We start from the raw sequence: 12,673 nt of genomic DNA, 5'->3' as shown, positions 1-12,673 counted from the left end.
TGGATCTCCTGGTAGTGGGTAGGTGAAATAAATCAGAGAGTTGAAAATAAGGGACCCCCCCACCAACAACGGTGGACCCAAGCAGTCAAGACACTGACCCGGCCGGTTAAGCCATATGGATGTGACACCAGAAGAACTAATTTCCTTAGGAAAGCCATCTCCCAAGTCAACTTTTTAATACTTATTTTTTTTTATCTGGCTGCACCAGGTCTTAGTTGCAGCACATGAAATCTTCCATCTCTGTTGCAGCATGCAGGATCTTTCTGTTGCAGCATGCAGAATCTTTCCATTGCAGCATGTGGGATCTAGTTCCCTGACCAGGGATTGAACCTGGGCGCCTGGTATTGGGAGCTCATAGTCTTCGTCTCTGGACCACCAGGGAGGTCCCTCCCATGTCAAGTTAATCGAATCCAGTATTTATGTATTACTTTCCTGTGGCTGCTGTAACAAATTACACAAACTTGATGGCTTAAAACAATAGAAATTTACTCCCTCACACTTCCAGAAGCCCTAGAGGAGAATCTACTCCATGCTGCGTCCAGTGGCTGGCTGCCAGCAGCCCTTGGGCTTATAGCCACATCACCCTCGTCTTTCAGGCCAGCATCTTAAAATCTCCCTTTGCTCCATCTTCACATAACCGTTTTCTCTATCAAACTTCCTCTGCATACCTCTTGTAAGAATATTACATGTGTGTGCTTTCAGGGACCACTTGGATAATGTAGGATAGTTACCTCATCTCAACACTCTTAATCACATCTGCAAAGATCCTCCCACCCTCACCCCCACCCCCACCCCCAGGCTCCATGGATTAGGATATGGATATCTTTCATGGGCACATTGATTCATTCAATACACATGACTCAACCCTTTACTGAATATTTATATAAGTCAGCATTGAGTCTTCAGTTCAGTTCAGTTCAGTCGCTCAGTTGCATCTGACTCTTTTCGACCCCATGAACCGCAGCATGCCAGGCCTCCTTGTCCATCACCAGCTCCTGGAGTCCATTCAAACCCATGTCCATTGAATCGGTGATACCATCCAACCAGCATTCAGTCTTCAGTTCAGTTCAGTAGCTCAGTCGTGTCTGACTCTTTGCAATCCCATGAATCACAGCACGCCAGACCTCCCTGTCCATCACCAACTCCCAGAGTTCACTCAGACTCAGGTCCATCGAGTCAGTGATGCCATCCAGCCATCTCATCTTCTGTCGTCCCCTTCTCCTCCTGCCCCAATCCCTCCCAGCATCAGAGTCTTTTCCAGTGAGTCAACTCTTCGCATGAGGCGGCCAGAGTACTGGAGTTTCAGCTTCAGCATCATTCCCTCCTAAGAAATCCCAGGGCTGATCTCCTTCAGAATGGACTGGTTGGATCTCCTTGCAGTCCAAGGGACTCTCAAGAGCCTTCTCCAACACCACAGTTCAAAAGTACCAATTCTTTGGCGCTCAGCCTTCTTCACAGTCCAACTCTCACATCCATACATGACCACTGGAAAAACCATAGCCTTGACTAGACAGACCTTATGGATATGCAAAAATTTATAAAACAGGGTCTTTGACTTCTGATTTTAATAAAGTTGATGTGTTCCCGCTTATCTGGAAATCATCTGTATCAGTCAGGGTCCAGTCACAAAAGAGGTTCCGGAGATTTCTCTGGTGATCCAATGGCTAAGACTCCACGCTCCCAATGCAGAGGCCCTGGGTTCAATCCCTGGTCAGGGAACTAAATCCTGCATGCTGCAACAAAGGACTAAAACTGCCAAATAAATAAATAAAAGAAAACAGGTTTCATAGTAGTTATTTTAACAGAATGTGAGATAGGACATTGATTAAACAGGGGCTGGAGGACTCAAAAAACAAAAGTAGGACACTGAGGTCGGACCAAGATATATGCTACTCCAAGAAGCAACTCCCACCTGAAGCGCTGGGGGAATGATGAAAAGACGCTAAAAGGGAGGTCTCCAGGGACGGCGGACCCTGTGGGCTGCTGTCTATGGGGTCGCACAGAGTCGGACACGACTGAAGTGACTTAGCAGCAGCAGCAGCTTGGAGGTGAGTTCTGGACCTTGGAAAAGAGGTGGGATCCAGTGGCTGCTACCATCCCAACTGCTTCGAGGAAGGGATGGTACTGGGCTCCACCCCCAAGGAGAGATGCTGTGTCATCATGTGAGTGTATCAAGAGACTGCGGGGAGGCTGAAGCCTGGACCCCCGAATCAAGCTGGAGGCGGAAGCCAACCTTTGCTGCCCCGGGGTGATTTGCGCCCACTGCTGGTGAAATACTGCTCAAGCCCAGAAGCACCCGGGCACGTCTCAGCTCCGGCCGCCCGGTCTTCCCTCTATCGCCCTCTGCTGGCAGAAGCTCGCAGGACGCTATCTAGCCAGAGAAATGCCGCCGAGTTCCAGCTTCAGCACATCAGAGCAGAACACAGAAGGGTCGATTAGGAGCGGAAAGACAGTAACAATCCACCCAAGCCACCCCCTGGCTCCTCAGCATCCAGTTCCACCCTGCCACCTATATTTGAACTTTCATATTCCAGCAAAACAAATGGACGCTTCTGCCTAACAAGCTAGATCCCACTATCCTTCAAATAAATGAAGATATTCTCAGCCTTGCCCCCAAAGGGGACACACTAAGTCTGTACAGCCATCGCTAAGTGATGTTAATGACTGCATTGATGCTGATAATATAAAGCTACATATATATTTCTTTATATGTATATGTGTTTGTGGGGTGGGGGGGGCAGGAGCTTCCCAGATGGCCCTAGTGATGAAGAACCCGCCTCCAACGCAGGAGATGAAAGAGAAGTGGGTTCCATCCCTGGATCGGGAAGACCCCCTGGAGGAGGGCATGGCAATCCTCTCCAGTATTCTTGCCTAGAGAATCCCATGGACAGAGGAGCCTGGCGGGCTATGGTCCATAGCGTGGCAAAGAGACACGACGGAAGCAACTTCACACACATGCATGTGTGTATGTGTCTTATGGGTAGAGTTGGGTCTCCCAAAAGGATGGGTTAATGTCCTAACGGTACCTCAGAATGTGACCTCATTTAGAGATAGAGTCTTTGCAGATGTAATAAAGTCTAGATGAGGTCGCTAGGGTGGACCCTAATCCAATCTGACTGGTGTTCCTACAGGAAGTGGCAAATGACATGTGAAGATATGGACCCAGAAAGAACAGCATGTTCTCAGAGGCAGAGCTTAGGGTGATGTGTCTACAAGCCAAGAAACCACCAGATGTCAGACTCCACCTCCTGAACTGTCAGAGAATAGATTTCTGTTGTTTTTAAGACACTCACCCTGTGCCTTTGTTACGGCAGCACTAGGAAACTAGCTGTGTGTGTGTGTGTGTGTGTGTGTGTGTGTGTATGTGTGTATAGAATAAGTAAGAAAGTGTACCTAGCTAGCCTATTCTCATTTCGGTAATTCACTACAAGACTGTACTTGATGACAGTAACTTCTTTCTTCCATTCCCCATTCTGTGTTCCTTCTTCCTTCAGCTAGCACCGTAGCTGGTTGAATTATTTATGTGGTGGGGTAGCCCTTTATTTAATATGAAGGGTATGAGTTCTCAGTGGTCCTGCCTTTTGTTGGTTGCTATTGTTTTCCATTCACTTTTACTTGGGAATGTGAAGCACTAAGAGGCACCCGGGACACATCCCCGATTCTAGATGTCTGACCTCACTGTGTAGTAGCAGCCGCCTTTGCCCTTAGTTACCAGGTTCAGTCATTCCAGCAGGTAGAGTAACCCTTTCCTTTACCTGTGGGCTCAGTGACATGAGGAGCCCCAACTGACCAGGAAGCAGTCTCAGCTTCCAGGTCAATGATATCAATGTCATATCCCATGGCGGAAGAAATTTCTCTACTGGGTATCATGACCTTTAAATCAGCAGAGCTCAGAATTGCAGGAACAGGAGCCATCTATAGACAGATGTACTTATGAAAGGAACCATGTACATTTTCACCGTTTGATTTCCAGGTCTGTATATTCTGGGTGCTTCTCCAAAAGTTCATCCTATAAGACGAACCCCATACTTCAAGATGTTGTCTCTCTTGTGACTTGATGGGTCAGATGACTCCCAGTACCTAATAGGTACCTCAGAACAAACAGCCACTTGATGTCCCATCCCCAGACATTTGGTCTCCACCAGGTCCCAGCAAGCATGCAGGTAAATCAGAAGGAAAGTAGTTCTCTGCACTCCACAGCATGGAATTGCTCTGCAAACTTACATGTGTGTGCTATGATTCCCCATCAGGGCTTCCTCGGTTGGATCATAAAAGGCCCAAGTGATGGAGCCATCTGCACTACAGCCTGAGCCCGCTACAGAGCCTGCCTCTCCCTGGACCCCGCTCAAAACTCAGTAAATGGATCTGAGTTGTACACTCCCTGTGATGTGCATCGCCCCTGTATTCATTTCCCAGGACTGCTGTAACAGGTTGGCTTAAAACTGCAGAAAGGGGACTTCCCTGGTGGTCCAGTGGGCTATGACTCTGCGCTCCCAATGCAAGGGACCTAGGTTCACTCCCTGGTCAGCAATCTTGATCCCACACGCTGCAACAAAGGTTGAAGACCTCGTGTGCTACAACTGAGACCTGGAGCAGCCAAATAAATAAACAAATAAATTTTAAAAAGACAGAAATTAATTTTCTCATAGTTCTAGAGGCTGGAAGTCTGGTATCAAGGTGTCACAGGGCCACACTCTCTCAAAGGGTCTAGGTGAGAACTTATCACATGACGTTCCACCTCTCAGCTTCCGGTTGTTCCAAGCAGTTCTCAGTGTTCCTTGGGTTGTAGACACATCACTATAATCTCTGCCTCCACCCAAACCTGGCCTTCTCCCTGTGTGTCCGTGTCTTCATGTGACCTTGGCCTCTTCTTACAAGAACACCAGTCATGTTAGATTAGGGTCCACCCTAATGACCTCATGCTAACTTGATTACATCTACCAAAACTCTATTTCTAAATGAGGTCACCTTCTGAGACATAGGGGGTTAGAATGTCAACATATCTTCTTGGGAAATGCAATTCAAACCATAACACCTTCGAAATCCAAAGAGACCCATGAAGCACTGGGCCTCATCTTCGGTCAGAGGCAGTAGAAGGCACCACACTCACCTTTAAGGAAATAACCCAACTTGCACCAAACCCCTGTGTATCCCCAGGAAGGTTGTTGAGATGGCAAGTCCCTGCATTTTCACGGGCTTTGTCTCCCACCCTCTGGCTTGGTTGGGCCTTACTTAGGTGTCTGAAGTCCTTGTTCCTCAGGTCCTATCAAATGAGCATCATAAAGGCCTTGATGTTCTGTCAGATACTGGGATGATGAAAACCTCTGCACACTAGGTTATGAGAGAACTAGAGGGTTGACTTGGCCCTGAAGAAGACTGTAAACAAATACTGTTGGGCCTGGTAAGTGATTTAAACCGCCTTTGGTACCACTTGCAAGCTGTTACAAAGAAAATAGCATTTGCCAGGTTAGTAGTGCTAACCAGGGGGACATGCAGCCATAATAATTTGTTCCAATAAAGATGATGCATCTGGAACAGCAGGTGCAATTGGAATCACCATCTGATTATGTTTACAATGAATTACAGAAATGCTCTCTTAAAGCCATCTTTTTTTGTACAAGCCAAGCAGGTAAGATAATAAATGGGCGTGTGCAAGGTAGCATCATCCATGTTGCTTCCCCATGTTGCAAAATTGCTTTTACTTTACTACCTGGTTGCTGCTGCTAAGTCGCTTCAGTCGTGTCTGACTCTGTGTGACTCCATAGATGGCAGCCCACCAGGCTCCCCCGTCCCTGAGATCCTCCAGGCAAGAATACTGGAGTGGGTTGCCATTTCCTTCTCTAATACATGAAAGTGAAAAGTCAAAGTGAAGTCGCTCAGTCGTGTTCGACTCTTAGCGACCCCATGGACTGCAGCCTACCAGGCTCCTCCGTCCATGGGATTTTCCAGGCAAGAGTACTGGAGTGGGGTGCCATTGCCTTCTCCTACTACCTGGTTAGGGACGGTTAATTCTGAGATTCTTCTTTGTGGTACTTCCTGCCAAAATAGCCTTTTTACCATGGTTCTGAGATCTAATATGAGGATTCTACCACTGGCCAAGTATTCATTCAAGAACTAGGAAAACAATCACAGGATGGGTCTGTGATTCTGCTTGGCTCTTTGTGATTTAGACTTTAGCCAAAATTCAATTTATCATCTGACCACCGTAAGGCCTTACTGGCCTTTTTGGTTGCCAGGAATTAATGACAATTCAAAACCGGTATCTAGTGATCTCCAAAGAGGCTGAGAATGTCCCTTTACCCAAGACACAGCTACCCTAGTAAATGGCTGCAGGGTCCTTGGAGGAAAGCTTGGAAGATATATATTGCATGCTTACAGGAGCTTGCAAGATCCCATCTCAGAGGGACCCCAGCCTTAAGTCAGTCAAAGGGCTCTGAGGTTATGAACTGCTTTAGGTCCATAGACTGGGTGGGGACTGTGACCATTACTGTGGGAACTAAGGGTTCTGGCTTTGTAGATTAAGAAATATTTTATAGGTTGTTCATCTATTTTATTCCTAGGGATACCATGATCAATTGGGCACCCTCAAAATCCATACAGATCAAAACATTCTGATTGCCATTCTCCAATGTCCATGATGTTTCTGGTGACTAAACGCTGCCCTGTAGCCCCTCCTGCTCCAGGACTCCGGCTTTCCCATTGAAATATGGGAGCCCATCTCAGGGGTGGGCCCCCTGGTATTCCTGGCCTATGGGAAGCAGCCAGCACAGAGCTGGCGACACTGGTACAGAATCCCTAGTGCCCTCGGAGGGATGTGTCCTCTGGGACTTCACAAGGGATGCAGTGAGGCGGGGATGTGCCCATCACACATGACAAATACACATTTCTTCCCTCCTGCACGTTGGGATTCTTTCTACATAATTTCAGGGACGTGCTAGCACCTCAACTTCACTGAACAGAGTCAGTCACTGAGTCCAGGCTTTAGTTAATCAACCAAGCAGAGACTTTTCTGGTGGTCCAGTGGTTTAGACTTCATCTTCCAAATTAGGGGGTGCAGGTTCAATCCCTGGTCAGGGGGCTAAGATCTCATATGCCTTGCAGCTAAAAATGGAAGCAATATTACAACAACTTCAATAAAGACTTTTAAAAAATGGTCCACATTAAAAAAAAAAAAATCAACCAAGAAAACTGCTCAGTAACTCTCCCAGCTGTACCAGCTGACACACTGGGAGAGATGGCAAAATAAAATAGTGACAGTCCCTCCCCTCTCTGTGTGTAAATCCCTTCAAAGTGTGACTTGACAGCAACTCCTGTCAAGTGGACACCTACGTCTCCACCCCCTTAAATGCCACCTGGGCTTGTAATGTGCTGTGACCAACAGAATATGGCAAAGGTGATTTTGTGGGTGTTCTGAGACCAGTCCTCAGAAGTTTTGCAGCTTGCACTGGCCCTGACTGTCCACTCTCTCACTGCCCTGAGACTTCCAGGGAAAGGAGCCAGGATGGTCCTCCTGGAGAATGAGAGACCACACAGCCCTGCAGACAGCCAGCACCTACAGGCCAACTGTCTTGGGGCGTTCACCCAGCCCCAGCCGAGCCACCAGATGACTGTCGCCAGGAGAGAGCAGCAGAAGAATCACCCAGCTGAGCTCAACTAAACTGCCGACCCACAAAATCACAACCAAATAAACCAGCTATTGTTTTACACCACTAAGTTATGCAGCAACGGATAACCAGGGCACACAAACCCAGTGTGATCTCATATTGATGAACCGAGGAACAGAAAGACCATCTCTGAGGAAACCAGAAAATAACGAAAACTGCAAAATACAAAATGGGCAAAGGCGGTGCCCAAAGCAACTGAGATGAAGAATCAGGGAGGGTGGGGAGTTAAATGGAGAGAGGATGCCTACAGCTTGGATCTCAGGCAGGGCCAGCAAAGAGCAAGCCCAAATGAGGGACCTGTCCTTGGTAATAGTAGAGCCTCAGGTGTGACCCTGCGACAGAGAGCTGAGGCCAGATGAAGGCAAGGTCACAGGTAGAGAGGAGTCAGGGGACAGAGGGACCAGGGGAGGAGAAGGACCATCTATGTGAACACCGAACATGTAAAGAATTATGGCTGGAACAAACAGTCCATTGAAAAATGGCCAGGGGTGGGACTTCCCTGGTAGTCCAGTGGCTAAGACAACTGCACTTCCAAAGCAGGAGGCCCAGATTCTATCTCTGGTCAGGAAATAGATCCCATATGCTGCAACTAAGAGTTCCCATGCTGTAACTAAAGACCCCATATGCTGCAAGAAGATCGAAAACCTGGTGCAGCCAAATAAATAAATGGGCAGGGGCTGAATAGACATTTTTCCCAAGGAAGATGTACAGATGGCCAACAGGTACATGAAAAAGACATTGAACTTCACTAATTGTTGGGGAAATACAAATCAAAACCACAATGAGACATCACCTGTTGGAACGGATATCATCAAAAGACAAAACATAACAAGTGTTAGTGAGGATGTGGAGAAAAGGGAACCCTCCTGTACTGTTGGTGAGAATGTAAATTGGTGTAACCACTATGGAAAATGGTATGAAGGGTCCTCAAAACAATTAACAAAAGAACAATGGTACAATCCAGCAATTCCACTTCTAGGTGTTTTCTCTAGGAAAACAGAACCACCTATTGGATAAGATACATGCACCTCATGTTTGTTACAGCATTATTTACAAAAGCCAAGATATGAAAGAAACCTAAGTGCCCGTCATGGACCATCACCTGCCAGACTCCTCTGTCCATGGGCTTATCCAGGCAAGAATACTGGAGTGCATTGCCATGCCATTCTCCAGGGGATCTTCAAGACCCAGGGATCAAACCCACACCTCTTGTGTCTCCTGCATTATAGGTGGATTCTTTAGCAACTGTGCCACCTGGGAAGCCCATCGATAGATGAGTGGATAAACAAGATGCAGTATATACATATCTGTGTATATGGGCTTCCCTGGTGGCTCAGAAGGTAAAGAATCTGTCTGCAATGCAGGAGACCCAGGTTCTATCCCTGGGTGGGGAGGATCTCCTGGAGAAGGGAATGGCCACGAACTCCAGTATTCTTGCCTAGAGAATCCCATGGACAGAGAATCCTGGTGAGCTGCAGTCCATGGGGTCACACAGACTCAGACACAACTGAGTGACTAACACTACTCCTACTATACAACAGAATATTACTTCAGTTCAGATCAGTCCTCAGTCATGTCCAACTCTTTTCGACCCCATGAATCACAGCACTCCAGGCCTCCCTGTCCATCACTAACTCCTGGAGTTCACTGAGACTCACGTCCATCGGGTCAGTGATGCCATCCAGCCATTTCATCCTCTGTCATCCCCTTCTCCTCCTGCCCCCAATACCTCCCAGCGTCAGAGTCTTTTCCAATGAGTCAACTCTTCACATGAGGTGGCCAAAGTACTGGAGTTTCAGCTTTAGCATCATTCCTTCCAAAGAACACCCAGGACTGATCTCCTTCAGAATGGACTAGTTGGATCTCCTTGCAGTCCAAGGAACTCTCAAGAGTCTTCTCCAACACCACGGTTCAAAACCATCAATTCTTTGGTGCTCAGCCTTCTTCACAGTCCAACTCTCACATCCATACATGACCACTGGAAAAACCATAGCCTTGACTAGAGTATTACTCAACCATAAAAAAAAAAAATCATGAAATCTTGCCTTTTGAAACAACGTGGATAGACCTACAGGGTATCATGATAAGTGAACTAAGTCAGACAGAAAAAGACACTGTATTATTTTACTTACATGTGGAACCTAAAAAATAAATGAACAAACAACAAAATAGAAACAGAGTCAGAGATACAGAGAACAGATGGTTGCCAAAGGGGTGAGGGGAGAGGAATGAGTGAAACAGGAGAAGGAAATTAATACATAGAAACTTCCAGTTTCAAAATAAATGAGTCACAGGGATGAAATGTACCACGTGGGGAACAGAGTCAATAATTACGTAATATCTTTGTACAGGTGACAGATGGGAACTTATTGTGGTGAGCCCTGTGTCATGCACAGAAATACTGAGTCACCAAGTTGTGCACCAGGAGCTAATACAGTATTGTAGGTCAATTAGACTTCAAAAAAATTATGACTGGAGTGGTATTTAAGAGAAGGTGCAGTGAATTAGGTTCACTAAATTAGGTTCCCTTCAAGGAATCAGGAGTGACCAAGGGCCAGTAGCTCTGTAATACCAGTTCGGTTAAATAGCATGAGATTTAAAGCTGTGGGGCGGAGGGAAGAAGGAAGGGTCACGTTCTGGAAGTGGAACGAGTCGATCGCTGACCCCACCTCTTCTTGGCCCCATGGCAAGAGGAGCGAGAGAGAGAAGACAGTCACCAATTGAGCTAGTGGCGGGGAAAGCCGTGTCCCCAGGGAGACTCGGTATTCCAGAAGAGCTAGGAGACGAAGGAATTGTCCACAGAAGACAAATCCCAGGGTGCTTCCCATGTCTGAATTTGGACGGGCTCGTGAAGGGTTTTTAGTAAAGGAGCAGGAGAGGGGACAAGAGAAGGGAAAGACCGGCCAGATGAGGATTAGATACAGGGAGGAGGCTGAGCAGAGACCATAAACAGGGATGAAGGGTGTAATGAGATTAGTCTGCAGCAGAGCCGTAGTGGGGCTGGGTGGCTGGCAAGGCTGTCAGGGAGAAAACTCATGCAGAGACACATATATAACCACACCGTGCAGAAGCAATCCTGTGTATGCTGGGATTGTACATGTCTTGCCAGGTGTATCCAGTAATATGGGATGCTCACTATCTTCAAGTCTGGCTAAGGACATGGGGAAGATGGGCTTTTCCAGAACTCTGATTCCTATTAAGACTTTTCCAAGACTGGTCAAGACAATGATGAAAAAGCCAGCGTAACAGAAGAGCACACGAACAGATACCAAAATAGATTTGATTTAAAATGTGACAATGCAGGATTTCAATTTGGTGAGGGAAGAATGTACTTAATAAGTGTTGCTGACTCACTGGGATCCCACCAGGGAGACAATGAGTTAGAACCACCACCTCTCACCATAGCCAAATTAAAAAAAAAAAAAAGAAATTCAGATGGTTTAACAGTGTACATGGGCTCGCTCACCCAAAACTACTCACTCAGACTCTTCAGAGGCTGAGCCACAGGATCTGGATTTTAAATAAGACACTGTGTTCTTGCCTGGAGAATCCCATGGACAGAGGAGCCTGGTGGGCTGCCGTCTATGGGGTCGCACAGAGTCGGACACGACTGAAGCGACTTAGCAGCAGTAGCAGCAGCAAGCAGCTAAAAGGGACTTCCAAAAGGGACTTCGTTTGTGGTCCAATGGTTAAGAATCCGCCTTGCAATGCAGGGGACGTGAGTTTGACCCCTGGTCAGGGAATTAAGATCCCACATGCCACAAGACAGCTAAGCCTGTGTGCCATGACTAGACGCTCCATGTGTTGCAGTGAAAGATGATGCAACAAAGACCCCACGTGCTGCAACTAAGACCCAACGCAGCCAAGTAAACAGATGTTTTTAAAAAACAGCACTAAGGACTTCCCTGGTAATCCTGTGGTAAAGAATCTGCCTGCCAATGCAGGGAACACGTGCTCAATCCCTGCTCCGGGAAGACTCTACATGCCTTGGGGCAACTAAGCCCAAGTGCCTGTGGTCCACAGCAAGGGGAACCGCTGCAATGAGACGGCCCTGCTCCCTGCAGCTGGAGAAAGTCCATGTGCAGCAACTAAGACCCCAGCGCAGCCAAAAATAGATAATTTCTTAAAGCACTAGAAAATATAGCCATTATCTGTTGTTATTGCTGTTTTAGTCACTAAGTTGTGTCTGACTCTTTTGCAACCCCATGGACTGCAGCCTGCCAGGCTTTTCTGTCCATGGGATTTCCCAGGCAAGAACACTGGAGTGGGTTGCCATTTCCTTCTCCGGGGGATCTTCCAAACCCAGGGACTGAACCCCATTTCCTGCATCAGCAGGGGGCTTCTTTACCACTGAGCCATCAAGGAAGCCCCCAACAATTATCAAGAAATAAATTCAAAGAGAAAAAATTTTAATTAACTGAATAAGTGTATGCATACATATACATATGAGTACACATGTACACACACACACACACACATATACCACATTCAAAGATTGGAAGGCAAACTTCCAGGATACAAACTTCCAGTCATAAGATTAATAAGTTCTGGGGGTATAAAATACAGCATGGTGATTATAGCTAATAATACTCTATTACATACTTGAAATTGCTAAGAGAGTAGATCTTAACTGTCCTTACCACACAAAAGAAATGGTAATTATGAGACAGGATGGAATGTTAGCTAATGCTATGGTAGCAATCATTTTGCAATTTATAAATGTATCAAATCATCACATTGTATACTTTTAACATACACAGTGTTGTATGTCAATTATATCTCAATAAGCTGGAAAAAAACACAAATTTTGTTAGGTCTTCCCCATCTTAAATCTCTTCTTAATATGTGTACATTTTCTTTTTAAAAAGGATTAGGAGATATGAATGCAATGCAATCAAATCAAAATCATGGGTTATTTTTTCGGTAGAATGTGACAGGTTGATTCTAAAATATGTATGTAAATGAAAAAACAAAACAGCCCAACATGGGAATATCACTCAACTGGATAG

The sequence above is a fragment of the Bos indicus x Bos taurus genome, chromosome 23, assembly GCF_003369695.1.
Source record: "Bos indicus x Bos taurus breed Angus x Brahman F1 hybrid chromosome 23, Bos_hybrid_MaternalHap_v2.0, whole genome shotgun sequence".
Classification (NCBI taxonomy): Eukaryota; Metazoa; Chordata; class Mammalia; order Artiodactyla; family Bovidae; genus Bos; species Bos indicus x Bos taurus.
Note: the sequence above shows the minus strand (reverse complement) of the source record.